Raw genomic sequence first — 24,658 nt, forward strand, 5'->3', positions numbered from 1 at the left:
ATTAATGAACACACAGACATGAATATTTAGGTTTATGGGTTCAAATAGGCCACAACTTTATTGGTTACAGATGTGAGCGGTTTGGCTTAGGCATTGGGTGAAGCCAGGCTATATCTTGACTCTCACCTGTCTGCAGGAAGTCCATCTAAGGGTAAACGACCAATAAGGGGAGCCCTATGATTTACATCAAATAGGGGCACCCCGAAGGGTCCCCATTGGGGTCATGGCATGGCCCTAGCCCATGTCCAGGCATTGGACAGGATCCACCCCCCTGGATCCCTTTAACAGGATATCCTTATCGAGAAGGGGCAGGTGGAGGCTACAACCTCCCCTCCATCCAAAGAAAGGCTTACTCAATGCCTAACCTCACAAAGCTGTGAATATTGCTACAAGGTAGGCAAAAACCCAATGGCTGTTGCCAATTTGCCGAGTGGAACAAATTCCTACCCGGCCCCAACAATATGGCGGTTGGCATTTGTCCATAGCAAGGTCATGTCAGAGCAAAGCATGAAAAGAGGGTGGGTGGCTTGGGAGATCCGGCAAAAGGTAGAGAGAGGAGAGGCCCCCAACCACTCCGTGGTTAAATTTCCTGTAGCCATGCCCCCACTGGTGCTGATTGGCCAGCTGGGCCACACTGGGCATGGCCCTACCAGTGACGTGGCTGGGACATCACCAGGGCAGCGTCAACTCCCCCTACCCACACTGGATCACTGCAGGGGCCCGGATGGCTGGACACAACGCCGCCCACCAAAAAAGGTGAGTGGACTTATTGTTCACGCCTGTTCTTTATAGCAGCTTGCTCCCCCCCCCCACCTGATACCTGGAAATATACTCACTCACTCACACAAACACACAGAGCATCTGACTAACAGAGGTCACACCTTTTGCATGCTGAAGATTACCTTGTAGCTAAGCCCTCTGCAAAAAGAAGCAAGACCCTCCCCACTTAAACTACACTCTGCTCTTAAACCAGTGCTTTAGACTTTTAAAAGTTTGTGGTGTGAAAGATCTTGACACTAGGACCCCTTATATTCTGGGGAGTTCTTATTTTTTGAAGAAGAAATGTTCCAAAATGCAGAAAATGAGGCAGGTTTTAAGAAGTCTGAGAAATGTGGGGGAATGCATAGATACAGATGTATTTCACTGAAAGGGAATTTAAAATATATAGTTCAACAAAGCCCCTAAGGACCATCTTGTCTCACTTCTAAACAGTTCCTTAGAGGGGGAAGCACCTCTCATCCAAGGTCCTATTGATACCATCTGTAGAAAAAGATTTCGTAACCTGCTGAAGAAATTTTCTCTGTAGCCCAACCTGTTCTTCCCTGACAACCACCCTGAATTTTGTTTGTCCCTGTTTTGGACTGCTCTTGCTTTGTTGTTGCCTTCATTTCAGGGTGAAAGTTCTTTAAGGTAATAAAAATTACACATTAGTGTTTTTAAAAAATAAACAAACAAGATAGAAAAAGAGAGAGCTCAGAGCAGGTTGCTAGATCTCATGATGGTGACTGATTTGTCTTGTTCTATTAGTGCACTATGAAGCCTCCCTACCCCACTCAATTTAGCATAACCATTTTTTATGTTGGAAAGAATGCCTGTAAGTTATCCATGAAGACAGCTGGAGAGAGGCCAGTTGAGAACAGGCTGATGAGAGCATCACGTCCAGGTTTCCAGTGAGCAAGAAGGACATGCATTACATCTCCCCTCCCATTCCATAGAGACAATGCGGAATTTTATCATTTGCATTCCTATCCACATTTCCATGTCCCAAATAAGTCAATTGAGGCTGCCCCTCCTTAGCTATCCCCACTGAAATAAAGCCACGTAATTGGGGATATGGATCTGTTGCTAACCTGTGGGATGAGGCATAATGCAAGCAAAATGCATTTGCATCATCACAGTTAAAAGATGGCAAAATAGACTACCTGAAGTCTTGTTCCCCTTGTAATCGCTGCCTGAAAGTCCTCATGCATTTGCAGTTTGTTCCTCGTGGTGTTGATGATCTCGATTAAGCATGGTGGATTAGCTTGCAGGAAAGAGGGAGCTTTCGCAAGACCAGTGTTGCTTCAGCTGGCAAAGCTTATTTTGCTTATTCCCAAATGCCTTTTTTAAAAAAAAGGTGGCACTGAGTGAAAAAAATGCAACACTCCAGGTGAAGCTAGAGTAAATAAGCAAAGCATATGTGGCAGACATGACCTGAATGGATAGCTCAGTTCGTTAGAGTATGGTGCTGATAATGCCAAGGTTGCAGGTTTGATCCCCATAAGGGACAGCTGCATATTCCTCCATTGCAATGGGTTGATGTTCCCCAGGAACCCTGCCAATTATTTGATTCTATGAATGTGGTGTGAAAGGAAATCAAAACCAGCTGATCGCCAAAAGAGAGTGTGCTTTGCAGATCTTCCTTTTAAATTCCCTCCTAGTCATCTGCGTATTGGAAGAATCCAAAGCAACAACTAACCCAACAACCCACTGCAGCCAAAATGGTCCTCTTCCATAAAGAGCTCTTAATTTGAGTTTGTTCCCCTCCAGAAAATGGTTCTAGGGCTGAACCTCAGACTGGACATAGTCATGATGAAGTCAACAATGCCTTGCAAGAAGAGTGTCTTGCTAACCAGACAGGCAACTCCACACATCCAGGGCCCCCCAAAAAGGCACATAAATGACTTAAGGAATTCATAACAATAAAATTAACAAATTACAAATTAGTAATAATAAAGTCCTGGCTGAAAAGGGCTGGCCATAAGGCAGGCCTGATCCACAACCAGCAGGACCTTTATAGGGATCCATCCCTGGTTGCAAAATGAGAAGCAAATTATCAGAGGGAGGGGAGAATCTCAAGGGAGCTAGCTTGGAAGGGCTTGCAATTTTTTATTTTTATTTTTTACAGATTTCTGTCCTTTGAATTTGAGGTGTGTGTGTGTGTGTGTGTGTGTGTGTGTGTGTGTGTGTGTTGTCACACTGTTTTGCCTTTTGTTTTACAACATTCCCTGTTCTGGATGATATGGCAATTTAGAGGCTTTTTGAGGCGAAGGTGCTGGTTTAAAACACTAATAGTGACAAGTTAATGTTAATTGACTTCAAAAAGGAGGTTTATGTAGACGACTTTGCTTTGTAAATGTCCCTGAAAATAGAACAGTAGAACTTAAAAAAAATAAAATAAAATATTGTTTTTCTCCATTTGGAATGATTTTTTCCCCTCTTGCCAGATGTTTCATTTGTACAAAAATTCACTTCTGCTTCCACATAAACCTGTGCTTGGATGTTGCACATGGCATCCCATGTGCATACAATTTAGTTTTCCTTCGTATGCAGTGAGGACTTGGCAGGAATTCTCTTACAGGTGACGTTGTGTTATAATGTTTTAATATATCTTCTTTTCTTTCTTGGCCAAAGTGGCAGAGGTGCTTTCTTTGTGGGGAGGGGGCAGTGAGGCCGTACCCTGTTGGTGAACAAAGGGGGAGAGCGGAAGTGTGGCGATCACACAGGGTCCCTGGACATTTCACCGTCTATTGATCCCTGTGCCACCATTTTATTTCTCTCTGCCACCACCCAGGCCCTACCTGGTACAATACTGAGTCCAGTCAGGGTTAAACTGGAACATAAACTTCTGTTTATTTATTGCAGTTTAACAAGCGTGTGGTTTCATAAACGGTATCTGTCAATTACAATCATGGGCTGTCTATCCAGTCCTATAACTTCCGTTACCCGCTCTCACTCACTAAACCACCTCTCAGATATTTACTTGTCTTCCTAGCCGCTAACTGTTTCTGACTCAGCTTATTTCGCTACACTAACTCAACCTACCCACAACTCTATCCCAATTCACTCCCACTCCAACCACCCACCCAACTCCTAATGATCTCCTCTCCCAGAGCTGGTTTTATAGTTCCACTGACTCCACCCCCCGGGTCCTAACTGGGTAACCTGCTTAACTATTTCTCCTCCAGCACTCTCATATGTTAACGTCACAAGAAGTACAAGCAGAAAATCCATGGGCTGTAGAGTCCCATTCTGTGGCTTCCCTCTCCAGTATTATCTCTTTGCTAATCTTCTCTGCATCTAATTGTTAGACCCAGTCAAGAAAATAATAATGGGTAGAATTTGGAACTAGGCTTACTCAGATTAGACCAACTGAAATGAATGAGCATGAGAAGTTAGGATAGCTCAGTTGATTAGAGCGTGGTGCTGAGAACACCAAGGTCGCAGGTTTGATCCCTGAATGGGACAGCTGCATTGCAGGGGTTTGAACTAGATGATCCTCAGGATTACTTCCAACTCTATAAATACACCCCCCGACACACGCTCACTCACACTCACACCCACACCCTTGTTGATTTCAATCCATCTACTCTGAGTTCACGCTAGTTGCATGCCACCAATTGTCATTATTTTGGAACAAAAGCTGCCAACTTCCACCCGTTCTTGGAGTTGACCCTTTTGATAGCATCTTCATCTGCAGGTGCATTACACACAGGAAGCTGTCATAGTGAGTCAGACCAGTAGTCTATCTGGCTCAGTGTTCCTGCCATTGACTGCCAGCAGCTCTGAAGGTTTTCAGACTGCAGTCTCTTCTCCTAGCCCTACATGGAGATGCCAGCAATTGGACCTGGGACCTTCTGCAGGCAAAGACTGAGCTCTTCCCTAGATATAATACAATATTACATTATGAGCAGGAGGCCACATCTATTCCCATGCTGTGTAGAAAGTGGTGTTTTGCTTTGTTGATTTCTTCAGATCAAGCTGCCTGAAGGACACAGGAGCAGATAGATAATTTAACAAATTCTCGGAAGATATAGTACTGTAAATGGTGACTGGTCACAATGGCTGCATCACCTCCAGGATCAATTCTGGTTACTAGTCACTGGATCACAAGCAGGAGAGGGCTATTGTGCTCATTTCCTGCTTACGGGCATCCCAGAAAAAGCATAGGCTTAATCACCATGAGAACTGATTGCTGGGCTTCACAGATGTTTGCCCTGACCTCCTTATGTACTTAATGGCTCCAACCATTAAAAATAAGAACCACCTGTAGCCCTTGGAAATGATTTGCTTGTTTTGTAAAGTTCAGGGATCATCCTAAAAATAAAAGGTTTCAAATATTGCAGTTTGTTCTCAAAGGCAAGGAAACACTAGAAGGGGGGGGGGAGAGAGTTTGTGAAGTGAGTGATCAATATTACAACCTCCTTGAATATCATCTCATAAGAGGAAGATAGGGGTTGATTCCTCTCTGCTTCTTTATGTGTTCCTTGTTTTTTTAAATTATATTGTTTTGAAACTTTGCCTATAATGAACAGACAGGTCAGAGCTGTTTCACAGAGAGGGGCTTGAGAGAAGATGGCTATAAATTCTCCTCATTTATCCTACGCATGTCGGCTTATTGGCTCTTCCCCATCCATTCCGCTTGCTGCATCCATTACCGTTATTACTGTGATTAAAAGGCAATCAAAGGAAATCTTGTCCGATTCCTAAAATGGCTGCCAATGCTTTGCTTCCAGCTCTCAGAGATGCAAGCAAAGGGTGTTTCAGGCAGCAGCTGCTGACGTATTTCAGTTTCCAGGGAGGAAGTAACAAAGGAAATGCAGAGTTTAGCCTGGTCTGGCACACAAGCCCTACTCCTGAGGAGAAGGCTGTCAATGGCTGCTGGCCATGATGGATATAGTCTGCTTGCACAGTCAGAGGCAGCCAAGTGTGCTGGTCCTGGGGGGGGGGGAAGGTACTAATACCGTATCCGAAGTTCAGTCCAGAGTCACTAGCAGGGTAGACGATCACTAGACGAGACGCGAGGTCCGAAACAGGGAGCCGAGCAGGGGAGCAGGAATGCTGGTAGGGCAGCAGCAGGAAGCCAGGCGGGTAACAGGAACACTGGTGGGTCAGCAGCGGGCAGCCAGGTGAGGAACAGGAATACCGGAGAGTCAGGAGCAGGAAGCCGGGCGAGGAACAGGCACACCAGGAGTGCAGATCTAGGTCTGGGTAAAGCAGGTACTCCACAACGACATTGCTCCCACAACCTGGGACCGGGCTGCCTGACCTTTATCTTCTTCTAAGGCCGGGGGCGGTCCCGGCCCCCAGGAGCCCCGCCTCTCCTGGCCTTAAGGCGAGCACTCCTCCTGGGAGAGACCAGTTCCCTTCGCCTCTCTGCCCTAAGCCTCTGCAGTTCAGGAGAGGCCGAAGGGTTACTGGGCCCCGGGGGAGGCTCACCTGTAGCCACTGAGTCCTCCAGCACCTCTGGGGCCAGAATGGTCTCACCTGGTGCCTGCCCCTGAGGATCTGGCACAGGTGCAGGCTCCTCAGCATCTAGGCCTTGCTCCAGTTCAGCCGGCCCTGGAGGCGGGGACTCCTGTGCCGGCTGGGATTCCTCCGGTTCACTCTCAGACTCGGAATCCCAGGCCATCACACCAAGTTTCTGAATGCCAGTTGCTGGAAGCCACAAGAGGCGAAGGTGCTCTTGTGCTCAGGTTCTGCTTGCCAGTTTTCCACAGGCATCTGGTTGGCCACTGTGAGAACAGGTTGCTGGACTCGATGGGCCATTGGCCTGATCCAGCAGCCAGGTTCTTCTTATGTTCAGGGTGCCACTGAAATTTGAAAGCCCAAAATCTGCCGCTGGCTGCAGCTCTTCCCTTGTGATGGATGCCTTAGGAAAATCTGGACCCTAGTGGGCTCTTAGGCCACTTCGGCTCCTGGCAAGACAGTTGTGTGTGTCTGTTGCCATGTTCAGAATTCAGCATTCTGAGGCTGGAGGGGTGGGGTGAACTGGGAAACATATTTCCTTCAAAAGGGTTTGCTTCAAAAAAAAATTGTCCCATGAGACTTCTAATGCCAGATAAACCCAGGAGATAAACCCTCTGAAGGCTCAAAAGATTGCTGAGCATATATTTGTAACAGTTTTGCCAAAGTTTGGATTGATTTGTGTTGGAATGGGGGTGTTTCTGCCTGGAAATTCTCAGCTGCAAGAAAAACCAAGCACCATTACTCTGGAAATCGTTTCTGAAACTAGAATATGAAATTAAACACTCGAGTGCATGCAGGTCAGGAAGATGCCCTGGGAATCAACATTTTCTAGGTCACCAGAGAATTCTGTAGGGATAACAGGCACCCTGGGAATTGCATATCCCAATGCCTCGTACACCTGGGACGCCATCAGCAAGTTCAGCACAGGCACAAGGAGCCATGTGACATTTATTTCGCAGGGTAAGTGAAATCCCTACTGAGTACTTGGTTGTCCTGGAAAACTATTCTCAGGTCTCTAGTCCCTGGCACCCTGTCATTTCAGTATTACATACACCTGGGAGGACTGGGCGCCCCACAGAGATGTCTCCTGATCACTCTAGCTGTTGCCCCACCACTACCAAGTAAATTTTGGGTCAAGAGCAGAGGGCAAGGCTCAAGGGTTTATGAATGGGAGGTGGGGGTGGGGTGTAATTGGTCACTGAGAATAAGATAACATTTTCTAATTCCAAAATTCAATTGAACTTGGTTGGGAAAGGAAAGTATTTTCCAAAGGAGGGAATGGAAGGAGGAAGGAACTCGCATTATCCAAGCTCAGTTCCTAATTGTGTCAAGTCAGTCGCTGAATACAGTTGTACCTTGGCTCCTGAATGCCGCAAACCTGGAAGTGAGTGTTCCAGTTTGAGAACGTTCTTTGGAACCCGAACATCCGACGGGGCTTCCGTGGCTTCTGATTGGCTGCAGGAGCCTTGGCTTCTGAACATTTTGGAAGTCGAACGGACTTCTGGAATGGATTCCGTCCAACTTCCGAGGTACCACTGTACTTGTACCACTGTACCATCCCATGGTAGTCAGTTCGTGCAACCATTGCTGGTGTCAGGTTTCAGTGGGTCTTGGGTGTGGTGTCCTGAAGTCCCCAGTTACCCCTTCCCTCCATCCAACTGAGCAGAGGACGCATGCAAAGGATGCTGCATGGGAAGGATGCTGCCACCTCTCCTCATATCTTGTTATTGCTTGAGAGCTCAGGGACGGCAGGCAAATAGGCAGTGGCAGCACATCATCAGAGCCCTGCAGAAATGTGGGCCTTGGCAGGTGTCCAACAATGCCTACCTCCAACACTGGCCTTCAGTGTGGTGTAGTGGTTAAGAGCGGTAGACTCGTAATCTGGTAAACTGGGTTCACGTCTCCGCTCCTCCACATGCTGGGTGACCTTGGGCTAGTCACACTTCTCTGAAGTCTCTCAGCCCCACTCACCTCACAGAGTGTTTGTTGTGGGGGAGGAAGGGAAAGGAGAATGTTAGCCGCTTTGAGACTTCTTCGGGCAGTGATAAAGTGGGATATCAAATCCAAACTCCTCCACTTCTTCTTCTTCTTGAGTTACCCAGCCTAATCCATAAAAGCAGCAGGAACTAGGGTGCACACACAGATGTGCCCAGCAGGGGTCATTGTTCCACTGCAATTCATCTGTGCCGTTCGGTCTGTGCTGCTGTTCGTCTGTCTTTGCTATGGGGGGGGGGAGGTTTCGGCGGCCCCACCTGCCAACACATCTGCTTGGATAGTCAAGGAAGTGTGGTGAGAATTTAGTTGCCCTGGCTTATGGGAAGCTGGAGGTGGAAGAGGATACACCGATCCAGAATCAGGTCTTTGCTTATGGCAAGGTGGAATTCAGATTTCAGGAATACAGGAATTCGATGCATTACAACTCCAGGCATTTACCTCTGGCTCACGGGATGGATTGGATTGATTGATTATATGTCCCTTCTGCTTTTCATTCAAATGGATCCCAAAGTGGCTGACAAATAATAAAGAACAATAACACAATAGAACGTAATAGAACATCACAAATGCAGCATAAATCATATAGAATGATTAACAAATCATCTTGGAAACAATCTATAAAACTCTGTTAAAAAAGCAACAACTAAAAAAATAAGCTAAACACCCTTTGGAAATACAGCGGTACCTCGGGTTACAGACACTTCAGGTTACAGACACTTCAGGTTACAGACACTTCAGGTTACAGACACTTCAGGTTACAGACTCCGCTAACCCAGAAATAATACCTCAGGTTAAGAACTTTGCTTCAGGATGAGAACAGAAATCGTGTGGCAGCAGCAGGAGGCCCCATTAGCTAAAGTGGTACCTCAGGTTAGTAACAGTTTCAGGTTAAGAACGGACCTCCAGAACAAATTAAGTTCTTAACCCAAGGTACCACCTTATGAAGGTTCCTAGAGCTGGAGGGTGGAACAAGATAACTGGGAAAAGCCATTACCTGCTGGCCATCACAGACTCTCTCTCCCCTCACCTTTGCTATGCTTCTGTCACAGAATTTTTTGAGGATAAGCCACGACTGTTTAACGCACTATTATAGCACTTTAAATGTATGGTTCGAATGTGGCTCAAGTATTTTATTCCAGCTCCCCATTACGAATTTTCCTAGCATCCTGAAAATCAAATCAAACACGTTCCATTGAATTTGAGCTTTCGTGTGCATGCACACTTCTTCAGATACACACTTCAGATTTCGTGCATGCACACGAAAGCTCATACCAAGAACTAACTTAGTTGGTCTTTAAGGTGCTACTGGAAGGAATTTTTTTATTTTGACCATGGCAGACCAACACGGCTACCTATCTGTAACTGGATCCATTGAATTTAGAGCTCTTAATTGGCGAGGGATTAAACATTCAGCTCAAACATAAGATCCATCCCCAAAATTTCAGGCATCGTCACCCCTGAATGCAAAAGATCGAGGAATATGAAGCATTTCTGAGAACAAACTCATTTACGTTCCATCTCCATCTGCTAGCAGGATTCATTCTAAAGAGCTCTCCATTAACCTTAATATCTATAAACAGAAGGAACAGGGTGCAGGAGGTTAATATTTATTCTAACCTTTCAGAAAAGAGGTTGAAAAATATAATACATGCCCAGATACTGGCGGTAATTAATTTATATGGGATTCCCCCCCCCACTTATAAATTAAACCTAGTAATCTTGCAGCTCCTCATCCGTCATCTGTGCGGCCCCCCAGATGGTCCTTAGGCATAGACAAACAGGCCAGCCCATTATTCAACATACGTTTTTGGACAATAATTGATATTCTTCTGCCCCTCGCCAAACAGATGCTAGCAGAGTGTCTCAAAATGATTCGCAAATATTAATTTGCAAGCGCTGACACCCCAGGGAGGCAAGCAAACATCGTTTCTGCTGGAGAGAGGGGGAGATGGCTGTCTTTCCCCATTAATTCCAAAAAAAACAGACTGAGAGATATCAGAAAGACTGAGAGATATCAGAAACGTTCTTGTTTAGAGGGGGAGGGGAATGGACCGGGTGTCTATGAAAGGGATGAAGCGCTAGCAAACAGAAAACTGATACAGCAAGCATTTCTCCCCCACTTTTTTAAAAAATGGCTTGTGGTTCAGGAATGTTTGCTATCATGTATACTTTATATAGTGGGCATTCCTGGCTCCAGGAACCCTGAATGATCAGTTCGAGGGTAGACGAATGCCCATGTCACTCACATGTCTCCCCATTATGCAGATCATGTGCAAAGGAGTCTCCTTTTTCATTAAGAAAAAGAAAAGAAAAGAACACCTTCAGCATGTTCTGCAGAACATTTTATTTGTTCAAGGGAGCTGTTTGTGCATATTTACTGATTTATATATAAAAAAAATTTACATACCACAATGTCATAAAAATGTATCAAATCAGTTTACAGCAATAAAGCATACAAGTGTACAACAAAGACCATATTAAAAAATTAAAAAGTTAAAAATAGACATCAATTAACCACTGTATTCTTAATGGCCTGCATAGGCCTGGCAGAATAGAAAGTTTGTCAACAGGCATTTAAAAGTTGACACAGAAAGTGTCTGCTGCATCTCTAGTGGCAGGGTGTTCCACAGGGCTGGGTTGATGACACTAAGGTCTTGGTTTCTTGTCGTTGTCAAAGAACTCAGGGAACCAGCAATGATTCTCATTGATCTCAATAATTCAGCTAGGATATAAGGGTTCTGGTGGTCCCAGAAGTTCCTTTGGTCCAAGTTGTTCAGGGCACTGCAAATCAATACATGGAGCTTGAACCTGGTTTGGGAGTAGATGGGCAGCCGCTGCACCTGCTTTAACAATGGTGTCACCTGTTGTTGGCAAGATGCCCCCATCAGCAGTCAGCCCCACACATCCTGCACCAGCTGGACTTCTATACCAAATTAAAGGACAGCCCCACATAGAGCCTTATTTGGCTACATGAAGATCTTGGAAAAGGCTTTGCTATTAATATGTAGGAGGAAGTGAACAGTGAAACATTTTTCTCCTTTTCTCATAACATTATTATTATTTATTCAACTTATACACCTCCCTATACCCAAAGGTAGAGGGACGCGGGTGGCGCTGTGGGTTAAACCACAGAGCCTAGGACTTGCCGATCAGAAGGTCAGCGGTTCGAATCCCTGCGACAGGGTGAGCTCCCATTGCTAGGTCCCTGCTCCTGCCAACCTAGCAGTTTGAAAGCACGTCAAAGTTCAAGTAGATAAATAGGAACCGCTCCAGCGGGAAGGTAAACAGTGTTTCTGTGCGCTGCTCTGGTTCACCAGAAGTGGCTTAGTCATGCTGGCCACATGACCCGGAAGTTGTACGCCGGCTCCCCCGGCCAATAAAGCGAGATGAGAGCCACAACCCCAGAGTCGGTCACGACTGGACCTAATGGTCAGGGGTCCCTTTACCTTTACCTATTCAACTTATACACTGCCCAATACCCAAAGGTCTCAAGGCAGTTCACAACAAGACCACAACATATAAAATCAAATGAAAAACAGTAACCCAATACCCCCCCCCCAAAAAAAGCCACATTCTAAAAGGGTATTGGATGTCTATAAGATCAACCAAAGGCCTAAAGGTGTATAATGAAGGTGCCAGGTGAACTTCCCTGGAGAGAGCATTCCATAGATGGGGATCCACTGCAGAGAAGGCCCTTTCTTGTGTTCCCACCCTCCAGACCTCTTGAGGAGGAGGCACATGCAGGAGGGCCTTAGAAGTTGATCTCAGGGTCTGGGTAGGTTCATATGGGAAAAGGAGGTCCTTGAGGTATTGCGGTCCTGAAGCTGTCTTGGAAAATTCCAGACAGACCACAAAAAAGTACTTCTTCATGGAGCACCAAATTAAACTATAGACTAGATGGACCATTGATTTGCTCCAGCAGGCTCTCCTTATGTTCCTATCTTCTTAATCTTGTAGCAGGATGGACAAGTGGTACTTGAAGAAAGACAAAGTGTTGATTAGGATTTCCTGTTAGTTAAATACTCTTTCCTCCCCACCCCACATTTTTGCAAGAATCAGAAAGTATCGCAAGGTGAACAGATTTAACGCCTCTGATACAGAGTCACCTCTGCAGCAATGATGTACAGGCATCACCCGTTCTTTCTCTCCGTCTCAACTGTGAAACACAAATACCAGGGGATGTTTAGCTCCTTAGCCTGCCTTTGGCCTCTCCAGACTGCTTACGGATTCTGCCTGCCATCTCCACTTGCAAATCCTGTAGGATTTAATATCCACTCTGTAATCTATTGGCACCAATAGGCATTATCTAACTAAACCTTAAATTGAAAATGCGAGTCTCTCCATTTTCCCAGGCTGTCGAGAAAGAAGTCGGGGGCTCTTGGAGCCCAGTGTAATTTACTCTTCTGCTAATTAAACTATGTCCATCAGCTGCCCCTGCTGAAGCACTCAGTCGGCTGATATTACGGGTGCTTGAAGGCATCGCTGTGCATGAGTGGAACTGGCTGTCAGCCTGACCATGGCAAACTGTGACAATAGACTTAGTTGTGTGGGGTTGGAAGGTGGACATAAGAAAGTGGGTCATAAGAACTTCAGAAGATCCATGTGGATCAGACCAAAGGCCCATCTAATTGAGCATCATATTCTCACAGTGTCTAACCAGATGCAATAACATTCTCTCCAATGATGGTGATGATGATGATTAATTATTATTATACCACCCTATACCCTGAGGTCTCAGGGCGGTTCACAGAATAAAATCAAAATAGAAAACCACAAAAGACATTTTTAAAAAACAATACCCACTCCAAAAAACTTCCACATTTTAAAAGGATGTCAATCGAATCAACTAAAGGCCTGGTTAAAGAGGAACATTTTTGCCTGGTGCCTAAAGGTCTATAACCAACAGCAGAGGCAGAACATAGTGATCATGTCTAGTAACCTTAACCTCCATGAATTTGTCTACTCCTTTTTTAAAGCCACCCAAGCTAATGGCCATTACTATGTCCTGTGGGAGCAAATTCCATCATTTAACTATACCCTGTGTTAGGAAGCACTTAAAAAAACTTTTGGAATAGAGTATTCTCTATTATATACACAATTACAGGCCAACTCCATTCTCCAAATCCGGCCTTTAACCTGCAATCTTTGGACATGGACTTAGGCTCTACCCTGCACCACAGCAAACTAGTAGGCTTGTTACTGATCTCCACTTGATTAGTGATAGCTCAGCAATGGAAGAACCAGACTGAAACACCCTTGAATATATAGGAGAATAATATCTGGGATACAGCCATGCCTGAGCATCCCACCAGACACAGGAGGGCAATTAAAGGCATAATGAATAGAAACACCTTCTAAAGCACATGGACCTCTTTCTTTGACTATGTTAATGACCAAATAAAGACCTTCCTATAGCGACCACTCAATATTGTCAGGGGTGGGATTACAATAAGTAATATGTTTGAAGGTTGAATGTGTAAGTGTGTGTCCAGAGACAATGGATAAAACAAACAGCATTAGATGTTGTTGTTGTTTAGTCGTGTCCAACTCTTCGTGACCCCATGGACCAGAGCACGCCAGGCACTCCTGTCTTCCACTGCCTCCCGCAGTTTGGTCAAACTTATGTTGGTAGCTTCGAGAACACTGTCCAACCATCTCGTCCTCTGTCGTCCCCTTCTCCTTGTGCCCTCCATCTTTCCCAACATCAGGGTCTTTTCCAGGGAGTCTTCTCTTCTCATGAGGTGGCCAAAGTATTGAAGCCTCAGCTTCACGATCTGTCCTTCCAGTGAGCACTCAGGGCTGATTTCCTTAAGAATGGAGAGGTTTGATCTTCTTGCAGTCCATGGGACTCTCAAGAGTCTCTTCCAGCACCATAATTCAAAAGCATAATTTTTTTGGTGAAGAAAAGCATCAATTCTTAAGCTCTCACTACATACTGATGGTTTATTGTATTTGTTTAAAAACCAATAAAATTGCTTTTAAAAAAAGGAAGCTCCTTTGTTTTTCTGTCATCTGTCCTAAATCATCCAACATTCAGCTTCATTGTTCTAGTACTTTACACTCTCTATTTTGGGGTGAAACAACCAGAACTGTACACAATATTTCAAATGCAATCGCACCATAGATTTGTATAATGGCATTATGTTATCAGCAGTTTCATTTTCAATTCCTTTCCAAATGATCCCTAGCATGGAATTTGGCCTTTTTCACAGCTGCTGCATGCTGGGTCGACATCTGGATGGAGCTATCCACCATGACCCCAAGGTCTTGTGCAATGGGCCAGTACAGCTGATCCTCCAGCTCTATAGATTATTTCTTCAATATGTTGCTTTCCTGTGAAAAACACACAAAGCAGTTTCCAGTTAATTGATTCCCGATTGGGAGTGCCTGGTGCTGCCCTGGAATTTCTAGAAATAAAACAATATTGTGAATTCTAAATCCACTCCCGAAATTGGGTGGAGTCATGGCAAAGTCACAATTTAGTCTGCCACCTTGATTCAAAATGGTTCCTGGCATCCTAGATGACACATGGGTCCCTTCCAGCTCTATGATTCTATGACCACCATCTGTTTGGAAACCGTCATGCTGAGTTCTGGGGAGATATCTCGAGAGGCAGCCAAACCTCTGACAAAAAAAGAGAGGCAAAGACATGCCTAAGTCATACCTGGTATCCAAACATTGATGAAGACTGCCACCCTCACCTCTGGAACCCTCATGCCAAGTATGGCAACAATATCTCCATAGATGGTTGAACCTATGCTAAAAAATGAATGCAGTCATATCCAAGTCATGTTTTGGTCCACCATCTTGCTTCAAAATGGCACCCAAACACCAACGTAGACCCTCATCTCAGGAATCCTTGTTCAGAGTTTGGTGACAATATCTTGAGAGCTAGCTAAAGATATAGAAAACAAATGGACAAACCACTTTTCAAAATATGCAACTGATCATTTTGATATCCCACCTTTCCTCCAAGGAGCTCAAGGATAAGGTAGATGTTACTCCCTCTCCCCATTTAAGCAGAGAGACAGTGGCAGGCCCAAGGTCACCCAGTAAGCTTCAGGGCTAAGTAGAGTTTTGAACTCTGGACTCCCAGGTCCTAGTCAGACGCTCTATCACCATACTACTACAGGTTCTTAGCAAAGGAATGAAACATTTTGTCTGATGAAATATGAAAAATTTAAATTTAAAATATATGTACAATAAGACTACAGTCCTATACTCCAGAGGTAACCTTCTAGATGTTGTGGACTATGAGTCTCACCATCCCTGACTATTGGCCATGCTTGCTTGGGCTGATGGGAATTGTAATCCAAACTATCTGGAGGGCACTATGTTGACTACCCATGCTCCAAAGCAAGAGTGGGGAACCTTTGCCCCCCCCCAAATGTTGCTGAGATACACCTGCCATCAGCCCCAGCAAGCATGCCCAATGGCCAGGGATGATGAGAGTTGAAGCTAGGCAACATCTGGAGGACCAAAGTTTTCCAATGCCTTCTCTAAAAAATCTGCCTCAGCACAATGTCCAGTACAGGCCCAATCCATAAGAATATGAGAGGAGTCTGGTGGACCAGACCAAATGCCCATCAAGTCCAACATCCTGTTCTCACAGTGGTTGACCAGAAGCTTGTGGGAAGCCTGCAAGGTGGAAATGAGCACAACAGCGCCTTGCCCACCTGTAATGGCCAACGACTGGAACACAGCAGCGACAATGTCATGTGCTCTACAGATGCACTCTCAGAACCAGATAGAGGCCATCCCATTCCGCCAACCACTGTGGCCAATTCTTTGTTCATAACATCTGCTGACCCACTAGCAGGCTTGGTAAACAGGCTTAACTGGAACGAGAGGAACTGAGAGAGAATCCCAGACACCAATGTTCTTTCATTTAGTCCACCCATATATGAATGATCAAGCTGATGATTAACCTTCCTCAGTGCTGTGCTTCCAAGAGAAGGAAGCAAATTTCCTGAAACTCTTCCTGCGCTTGCCCTTTGGACGTCATTGCAGGCAAACCGTTGAGCCCTGAATATCACTGAGCAATGTTCATTTTCTTTGATGATTTCCCATTTTTATTAGGAAAAGGTGGGGGGGGGAGAGAATCCCACACAAATCAGTAAGCAAAGAAAGAAAAAATCTAGACAATCCTTTTCAGCATCACTTGACTAGATTTGGTTTCATAATAATCATCCAAAAATATGAACAATTGTTCTGATGAATGGATAGTGCAAAATTGAAGCAAGGCTTTGTTTAATAATCATCGGGTTTGGTGGCTGGGCAATTCACAGGACCGGTGCTGTTACTCTGACTCTTGTTGTAAAAAAGAGAGAGAAAGCATTAGAAAAAGGTTAACTGCTTGCCTAGGAGGTTTATGGTCCTTAAAGCTGCTTGCATTAGAGTAGTTATCACAGGCAAACCTTTGACTTGACCACTTTTGTTAAGGGTGCTGAGAATTGTTAGGAGACACGTGTTCCCCTTCGAGAGTGACAATTCCAATAGTGAACTCAGAAAAGGGATTGATTATTAAATAACTCTGGGAATTGTAGGTCTGGAAAGGGAACAGGGAACTCTTAACAACTTTCAGCATCCTTAACAAACTAAACTTCCCAGGATATGTGTGTGTGTGTGTGTGTGTGTGTGTGTGTGAAGGCTGTTTAAAGTGGTATTATACTGCTCTAAATTTCCAGTGCAGATGGGGCCTAGCTGACTCTAGGAAGCTCATAAGCATGACATAAAAGAAATTGAAATTGCTTCCAAGCAACTGGTAGCAAGTGGAGTGCTGTCTCTGAACATGGAAGCTCCATACAGTCATCATAACTAGTAGGAATTTGGAAATTCTTCATATCCTAGGCCAGGAATGGGGAACCCATGAACCTCTAGATGTTGATAGTCTATACCTCCCATCATCCCTGACCATTGGTGATGCTTGTTGGAGTTGATGGGAGTTGGAGTCCAAAAACATCTGGAGGGTCACAGAGTCCACTCCAGTGACCTAGGTGGTGCTTCAAAGCAGAGGTAGTTGGCATAGAATCCCTCATTTGTGCACATCAGCCCCAGTCAGCATGATGAATGGCCAGGGATAATGGGAGTTGTATTCCAGCCACATTAGGACGGAATGACAATTGCTATCCCTTCTCCAAAGGAGCCTTCTGATGACTTGCCGTGTAGATTAGCCTCATGCAGGGCTTTGGGATCCCAGTTCTGGCTCCAGGTGGCTCTTGCCTATGGCTGTGATAGTCTGATTCCAGGTTAAAGTACCATTTCTGAGGTTGGTCATACTGGTGGTGGACAGAATGGCCAGATTTCACTGTATAGAGACAAGGAGCTGTTGAGTTCTCTGTTGTAGCTACATCTCAAGAAAAAATCTCTCTCTCTCTCTCTCTCTCTCTCTCTCTCTCTCACACACACACACACACACGATATGCATCATTCATTCCACCCCCTCATTCCATCCCACCAGCCACTCCACCATTCATGCAAGCTAATGGGATTAACCTAAATGCACACAGACGCTACTGGAAGGGGGTGGGTGGGACATGAATCAAAGCATCCTGCCTAAATTACACCAGATTGTGCCCTTGTGCCTTTTCATAACTCTGTGCTCATCCCTGTCTCTTGCACAGCTGAGGTAAACATCTCAGCAGGTGTGTTTGGAGAGGGTCAAATGTGGGGCTGGAGGAGATCTCAGTACTCGGTGCTGACTGGAGAACGTTGAGATTGGTGGGGATGGAAGGCAAGGAGCCCAACAGCAGGTGGCAACACAACCCATGACTGGCTGAGTCAAGTAATTCTAGTTTTGTCCCTCTCCTCCCCCCTGATGAATTCCACAAAGTGAATTGAGGTGGAAGCAGCTGGGGGTCAGTGCCACCCCTGAGCTGGTTATTAAGGAAGAAGGCAGGCAGGTGGAGGCAGGTGGCTGAGGACAGCCTGACCTTGCTGGGGCAGAATCCCGTTTGTCTTGATGGTCCAGCCTACACTGTCTGGCAGAGGGTAGGGAACCTATCTCAGCTCAAGAGCCAAATTCTCTCATTGATAGGAAAGAGTTCAACCCTTTACCCTCCTCCCTCCCTGATTTGGGTCACATGCTGGATTGGGGCACCATACCTGCTCTTTTTACTATTTTTTTTTTAAAAAATCACACATTTGCTCATTGCGCACATGAGGCCACACTTCAACTCCTATCCCAAGGTTTCCCAAGCTTGGGTCTCGAGCTGTTTTTGGACTACAACTTCCATCCTCCTGCTAGCTAGATATGATGGGAGTTGTAGTCCAAAAACAGCTCGAGACCCAAGTTTGGGAAACCCTGGGACCTATCCAGTAGGCAGCAAGGGTTCTTCAAGGAGCAAGATAGAAGCTGAAGCAGCTAGCAGGGCTCATGCATCAGCCCACATGTGTTTGCTGTAGACCAGAGATGGGGAACCTGTGGCCCGAGAGATGCTACTGGATTACAACTCCCATCATCTTTGGCCATTGGCCACCCTAGCTGGGGCTGTTGGGAGTTAGAGTCCAGCAGCATCTGGAGAACCAGAGGCTCCCACTCCCTGCGGCCGACAGAGGAAGGTGCTGATAAACAGCATCATGTTCCCTCTTTCATGTTCCTTCCGCATGAATAAAATCTGAGCTAATCTCAGAAATGATTTTGAAGTGCTTATGATGACACTAATGCCACCTAAGTGCTTAAAGACAGCACTTGGTGTGTGTTTTAATGTGTTGGGGAAAAGATTAGCTAACTGCAGTCATCTCATATTTGATGGCTTGGTTCAAAACCTTTTAAAGTCAATCAGGAAACACAGGAACATCCTCTGGCTGGGGGAGAGGGGGTCAGAGCAGGGAAGTGGGGCTCGGTTCAATCAACAGACAATGACGGGACTCATCGTATCACTCGAACTAGGGGACATCCAATGAAGCTGAACACTGGAAGATTCAGAAGAGGCAAAAGAAAGTTTTTTTCTCCGCCCACACACAGCACATTGTTAAACTATGGAACTCATTCTTATAGGAGGCGGTGATGGCCAACAGCTAGAACGGCTTTAAAAGAGGATTCAGCATATTCATGGGAGAGAAGGTTCTCAATGGCTACTAGCCCTGATGATTATGCTCTACCTGCACTGTCAAAGGCAGGGTACTCTCTGAACATCAGCTGCTAGGGAGAAACAGGAGGGGAGACTTCTTTTGCACCGCAGTCATGCTTATAGTTTCCCCACAGGCATCTGGGTGGCCACTGTGGGAACAGGATGCTGGACAAGTTGGGCTCTGGACCAGATTTAGCAGGCTCTTTTTACATTCTTAGGACACAACTTTTTAGGAACACGGAAAGCTGCCTTATTACAAGGATGGATACTTTGTCCATTCAGCCAAGTATAGTCTATTCTGGCTGGGAGTTCTTCTCTAGGCCAGTGGTAGGGCATCTGTGGCCCTCTAGATGCTGCTGAACTGCAATTCCCATCATTCTTGATGCTGGCCATGCTGGAAGGGGACTGATGGGAGTTGGAGTCCACCATGGCTGGATGATCACTGGCTCTCCAACCTGGCCATGGACCACTTTGCTGCAACAGATGGATGCTGTGGATATTGGTTGTTTTTACGAAAGAGCAAATCAGCCCATTTCTGGTCTGTGTCCCTTTCATGCGACTTCATCTAGTTTACCTTTGAAGACAACCCTACCTAGCTTGCACTTTTCAAAACAACATGAGAACCGAACCACACATATGCATAAAAATTCACACTTCTCTGAATTTTACAGTGCGGTTTCTGGCCAGGTAATATGGATACACACAAGTAAAGGGTGCACAAAAAGACACATTTTGTGTGTGAAAATAACACAAAATTCATTATATTAGGCAGAATTGCATCATCTTCTGGAATTCCTCCCACTCCCCACTGCATCTTATTAATTACAGCTTTAGCAAGATGCATGGAAATAAACCAGCATGAAAGAAGCAGACCAGAGCAAAATCTAAGACAGAATGTTGATCAGCACAATAAAAAACTATGAATTAAAGAGTGGGGAGGATGCAGGAAACCAGCAATTAACTCCCAGATCATTGTTTGCCAAATAGATTAAGACAATGCCATATACAGACAGAAAGAGAGGCATGGAAAAAGCTGTAATTAGGCCAATAACAATAAAAACTACAATAAAATTGCCAGTGATCAATAAGCACAACAAGAAATGATATTCAGGTGGCTTTGCAGCTCCATGGCCTTTTTACTGTCTGGAATAGCTGATTATATGTCCTGCAGTTCTGCAGAAGTGTAAGAGCTATAATCTGTAGAACTGTGAATTGGGGACAGGCAGAATGTAGATCTTGGTCTATTGGTAGATCTCTGAATAATCAGCAATAGATTGTCAAATATTTTTGACTCTCAATTATTTAACAATAGTGTGTGTGGGATGACTCCCACCCTCAATTATACTACTGAAATGAAGGAAGTGTTGGGTAAGCAGGAAAGGATTTCTATGTGGAAAGACAGTGAGATCCATTCAGTTCTGTTTTTCCAAGTCCCGGAATCCTTTAATTATACATGTAGTTTAGTGATGCAGGAAAAATTTGATTCAGTATGTATGTATCTAAAGCTGAATTTATCAAATTTGCACTTTCCAAAACAATATGCAAACTGAAGCACAGCTGTCCTTCAAATTTGCACATTAGGGCTGGCCCAAGACATTTTGCCACCTGAGGTGGACCCCAAAATGGTGCCCCCTCCCCACCAGGGAAAAAGGGCTCAGGGAAGATCTACATCAGGAAAAAAAACAGGGGAAGAAAGATTGACATTTGGATCTGCTACTCTGGTGAACCCTGAGGCGGTTGCTTCACTTAGCCTCATGGGTGGGCCGACCCTGGCACTTATCCACATTTTGCTCTGCAGGTCACCAGCCAGTGTTTTAAAAAGGGCTTATATTAGGGGAAAGTGTGCTTACAGATGGATACACTGAAAGTACCATGGTATGTATTCCCTTAGGGGAAACCGCTTGCAAAAATGTGTAAATTAGTCAAAACTGTGCCCCAATGTGTTTATTAGGAGAAATTCACACTAAAATGCTGGTGGATTTTCATGAGGATTTTATTTTAAAATCCTGAACTGTAGCAAAATGGGGAGAACTGAATTAAAAATTGCGAAAATGAGAAATGAAATTGGCAGATCCTTCCATCCTTATTGTAGTCTTATGTGCCAAGTTCCAGTTGGTGGATCTCAGAATTCTGGTTAAAAATATGGTAAATATTGCAAGTGGACACCTAACCCAAGGTCTTTCACTCCAACCTTTGCTCCTACTATTACCCCATCATTGACCAACCTACTTATTCCAGACCCACAGCTTGCAACAAACTAAGGCCACTATGATTCCAATTCAGATCCTCCCCCCTCCACACCTGGAATTTGCATCAGGAAAGGTCTGTAGCTCAGTGGTCGAGCATCTGATATGCATGCAGAAGGTTTCAGGTTCAATCTTCAGAATCTCCATGTAAATCCAGGAGCTACCTCTGTCTGAAACCCCGGAGTCAGTGTAGACAATACTGAGTTACATGGGTCAATGGTCTGACTGAGAATAAAGTAGTTGGCTGTGTTCCTAAAACAAACTTCCAGTTGGATTGTGGGAGTTATTTCCCCCAATGCATATTGCAAGGACAGAACTTGGGTCTGGGTCTGCATCAGGAGCCTGGGGAGGGCGATATTTCAGGGTCATAACATGGGGATGACTGGGGGGTTGTAGCCCCTGTCACATGATTTTGAGAGGAGGTGAGCCAGGCACTCCCATGCAGGGATCCCTGCCCTTGTCTGACTGCCTCCAGTTGGTCTCTGGGGCATGGGACCTGGCCTTGCTGCCACACCCCTGGCCTCCTCACTGAATGGTTGCCCAGCTAGTGTTGGTGGGATGTACCCTCCAAGGGCTCATTGGCTGGCCAGGCTCCCCCCTTCATGGGCAGGTGGACAGGCTGTGCCCCATGCCTGCCCAGCAGCAGTGCTGGCCAGAGGTGGTCTGGCCCATCCTGTTTTGTTCATCTTCCATGCCCAGCTCCTGGTTCCATGCAATGTGTGTGCGCGCCTGAGCTCCAGGTGGCAATAAAGGATTCAGTGCCACTGTGAGATTTAAAGCCCTCCTACAGAGTACCAATCCAGATCAAACCCACAAGGTGCTGACAACTTCTGTAAAAAAACAACAACCCCAAAACCCTATACTTAAGGTCACAGGTACATAACTGATGTATTTTGTTGTTTGACCCTTCCCCTCTTCATCAAATGAGAGCCTCATTCACTGTAGATTTATTCCACAAACATTGTTTTGCTGGAGGGCTTTTCAGCCACACCAAGGCCATCACTCTCAAAACCATAAACAAACTTGATTCAGTTATTTATTCACCCTGCCCCCCCCAAGCAGCCATGCCTTCTTCCAAGGGAAAAAAATATATTCATGTACGTATATACATCCTGGGATGGAGTGTGGGCATAAGCTATAATTTTCCATAATTGCTTCCGAACAGCAGAAAACCCTATTATATTTTCATTCGGTGCAGGGATATGCATGGTCTCCTAGGGTACTTCTCAGTTTTTCTCTCTCTCCCAAATCACACAATGGCTGTTGTAATAGCATTCTTTCTCCCAGCAGAGATGCTTTTCAGAGGGAGTATTTGACCTTTGGCGAAAAGGGCCTTGGAAGTTTTAAATGCAGCTACTTCCACCACAAAGTGGGATGGGCTCCTTTCAGCTTTTCTGCACCCCCTGGTGTGACACCCACCCAGGCCACATTCTGCATGTTTCGGTTGACATTTTCAGAATTGTGGAAGTGGCACCTCCACCTTTTTAGTCACGGGAGAGAAACTAGACCCACCAGGAGGGACCGTGATGCACTTTGCATGCATAATCCCCCCCCCATGCAGGTTACATATTTATGTAAAAAAGCAGATGTTGTGTGATGGGAAAGACCCTCTCTCTGCTTGAGAAAGCCAATGCCAGTCGGCACACACAATTCTGGGCAAGGCAGACAATAGTCAAATTGGTAAGGTTGCTTTGTACGCTTGAAGCTAGGAAGATGAAACTCAGACACCCTCCTAACCTCACCCATTAAAAGCTACTTTTTGTATCATCTACAAAAGTTCCACTTTATTTAGCAAGCTTGGCTTTTGGACCTGGATGGGTTTTCTGCAGAACCTGAGCTGCTGGATCTAAGAAGTTCTGTTTGCAACACTTCAGCTAGTTTCCTGAATGCTCTCCTCATTTCAGTCCCACATTCGTTCTGATGGGCTCAGACCTTAGCTTGCAATTGCCTCTTTTTCTGCTTCCTGATTTCCCTGTGGCTCTTTCCTAGGTATTCCACTGTTTCTCAAAGAGTGGGTCCTCACTTGGCCTCAGACCTTTTCCAAGTGAGCCTTAATGCCACCGCTTGCCCAGTGCCTCCTCACTTGCCTGCATTGCTCTCCCTCTCAGTTGTGCCATAGCCTTTGGCTAGACCAATGCTAGCACCAGCCACTGTCTGCAAGTTGAGTCAAGACTGCTGGGAGAGAGAGAAGCTCACCAAGAGAAGGGAGGAAAGTCTCTTCTGAGGGAGAAGGGCCTGAAAGAAATGCGGAAGAGAGGTGAAGAGTTTTCATCAACATTATAATCTGGGAATAGAATGGAAGGGGATTGGAGAAGGGAGTTGTAAAGGAAGGAAGAAATGAATGTAAAAGGAGCAGTTAGGAGGGACAAAAGGAACTGGTGGTTGAGGGGAATAAGGTGAAAGTTGAGTTTAAAAGGAAAATAGTAGAAGAAATAACAGGAGATTGAAAGGCATGTTGGGATGGAAAGGCAAACATAGTAAGTCAAAAATCTCTCTCCATTTAGAGATTGGAACTAGCAGATTATGTCTAAAAACGGGGGGGGGGGGAGGCCGAGTCTCAACACCTCCAGAAGCCAATGTTTGCACTTGAGGAAAGCTGAGCTATGGAATCTCTAAAGGTAAAGGTAATGGGACCCCTGACCATTAGGTCCAGTCGCGGCTGACTCTGGGGTTGCGGCGCTCATCTCGCTTTATTGGCCGAGGGAGCCAGCGTACAGCTTCCAGGTCATGTGGCCAGCATGACTAAGCCGCTTCTGGCAAACCAGAGCAGCGCACAGAAATGCCGTTTACCTTCCCGCTGGAGCGGTACCTATTTATCTACTTGCATTTTGACGTGCTTTCGAACTGCTAGGTTGGCAGGAGCAGGGACCAAGCAACAGGAGCTCACCCTGTCGCGGGGATTCAAACCGCCCACCTTCTGATTGGCAAGTCCTAGGCTCTGTGGTTTAGCCCACAGTGCCACCCGCGTCCCATGGAATCTCTAGCTACAAGGAAAAAACACATTGTGGCAAAGAGCGGTTCCATTTCAATAGGAGATTATCAGTAAGTGCTAGCTGATTAGGCCAAATTCCAGCTCCACTGGCTGCCATTTTGTGAAGAGTTCTGCCCCAACACCTC

At 45.5% G+C, this 24,658-nt stretch overlaps 1 long non-coding RNA gene across 1 annotated transcript in view; it reads right to left on the bottom strand.

The window, feature by feature from the left end:
* The window catches only part of LOC309519867, a 328,690-nt gene that overhangs the window by 535 nt on the left and 303,497 nt on the right, over positions 1–24,658 (bottom strand). The window contains exon 2 of the long non-coding RNA XR_014214028.1: positions 19–3,849. This is a non-coding gene — a long non-coding RNA (uncharacterized lncRNA). The remainder of the gene's footprint in view (positions 1–18; positions 3,850–24,658) is intronic.

This window comes from Podarcis vaucheri (assembly GCF_965113315.1).
Source record: "Podarcis vaucheri genome assembly, chromosome: 15".
NCBI lineage: Eukaryota > Metazoa > Chordata > Lepidosauria > Squamata > Lacertidae > Podarcis > Podarcis vaucheri.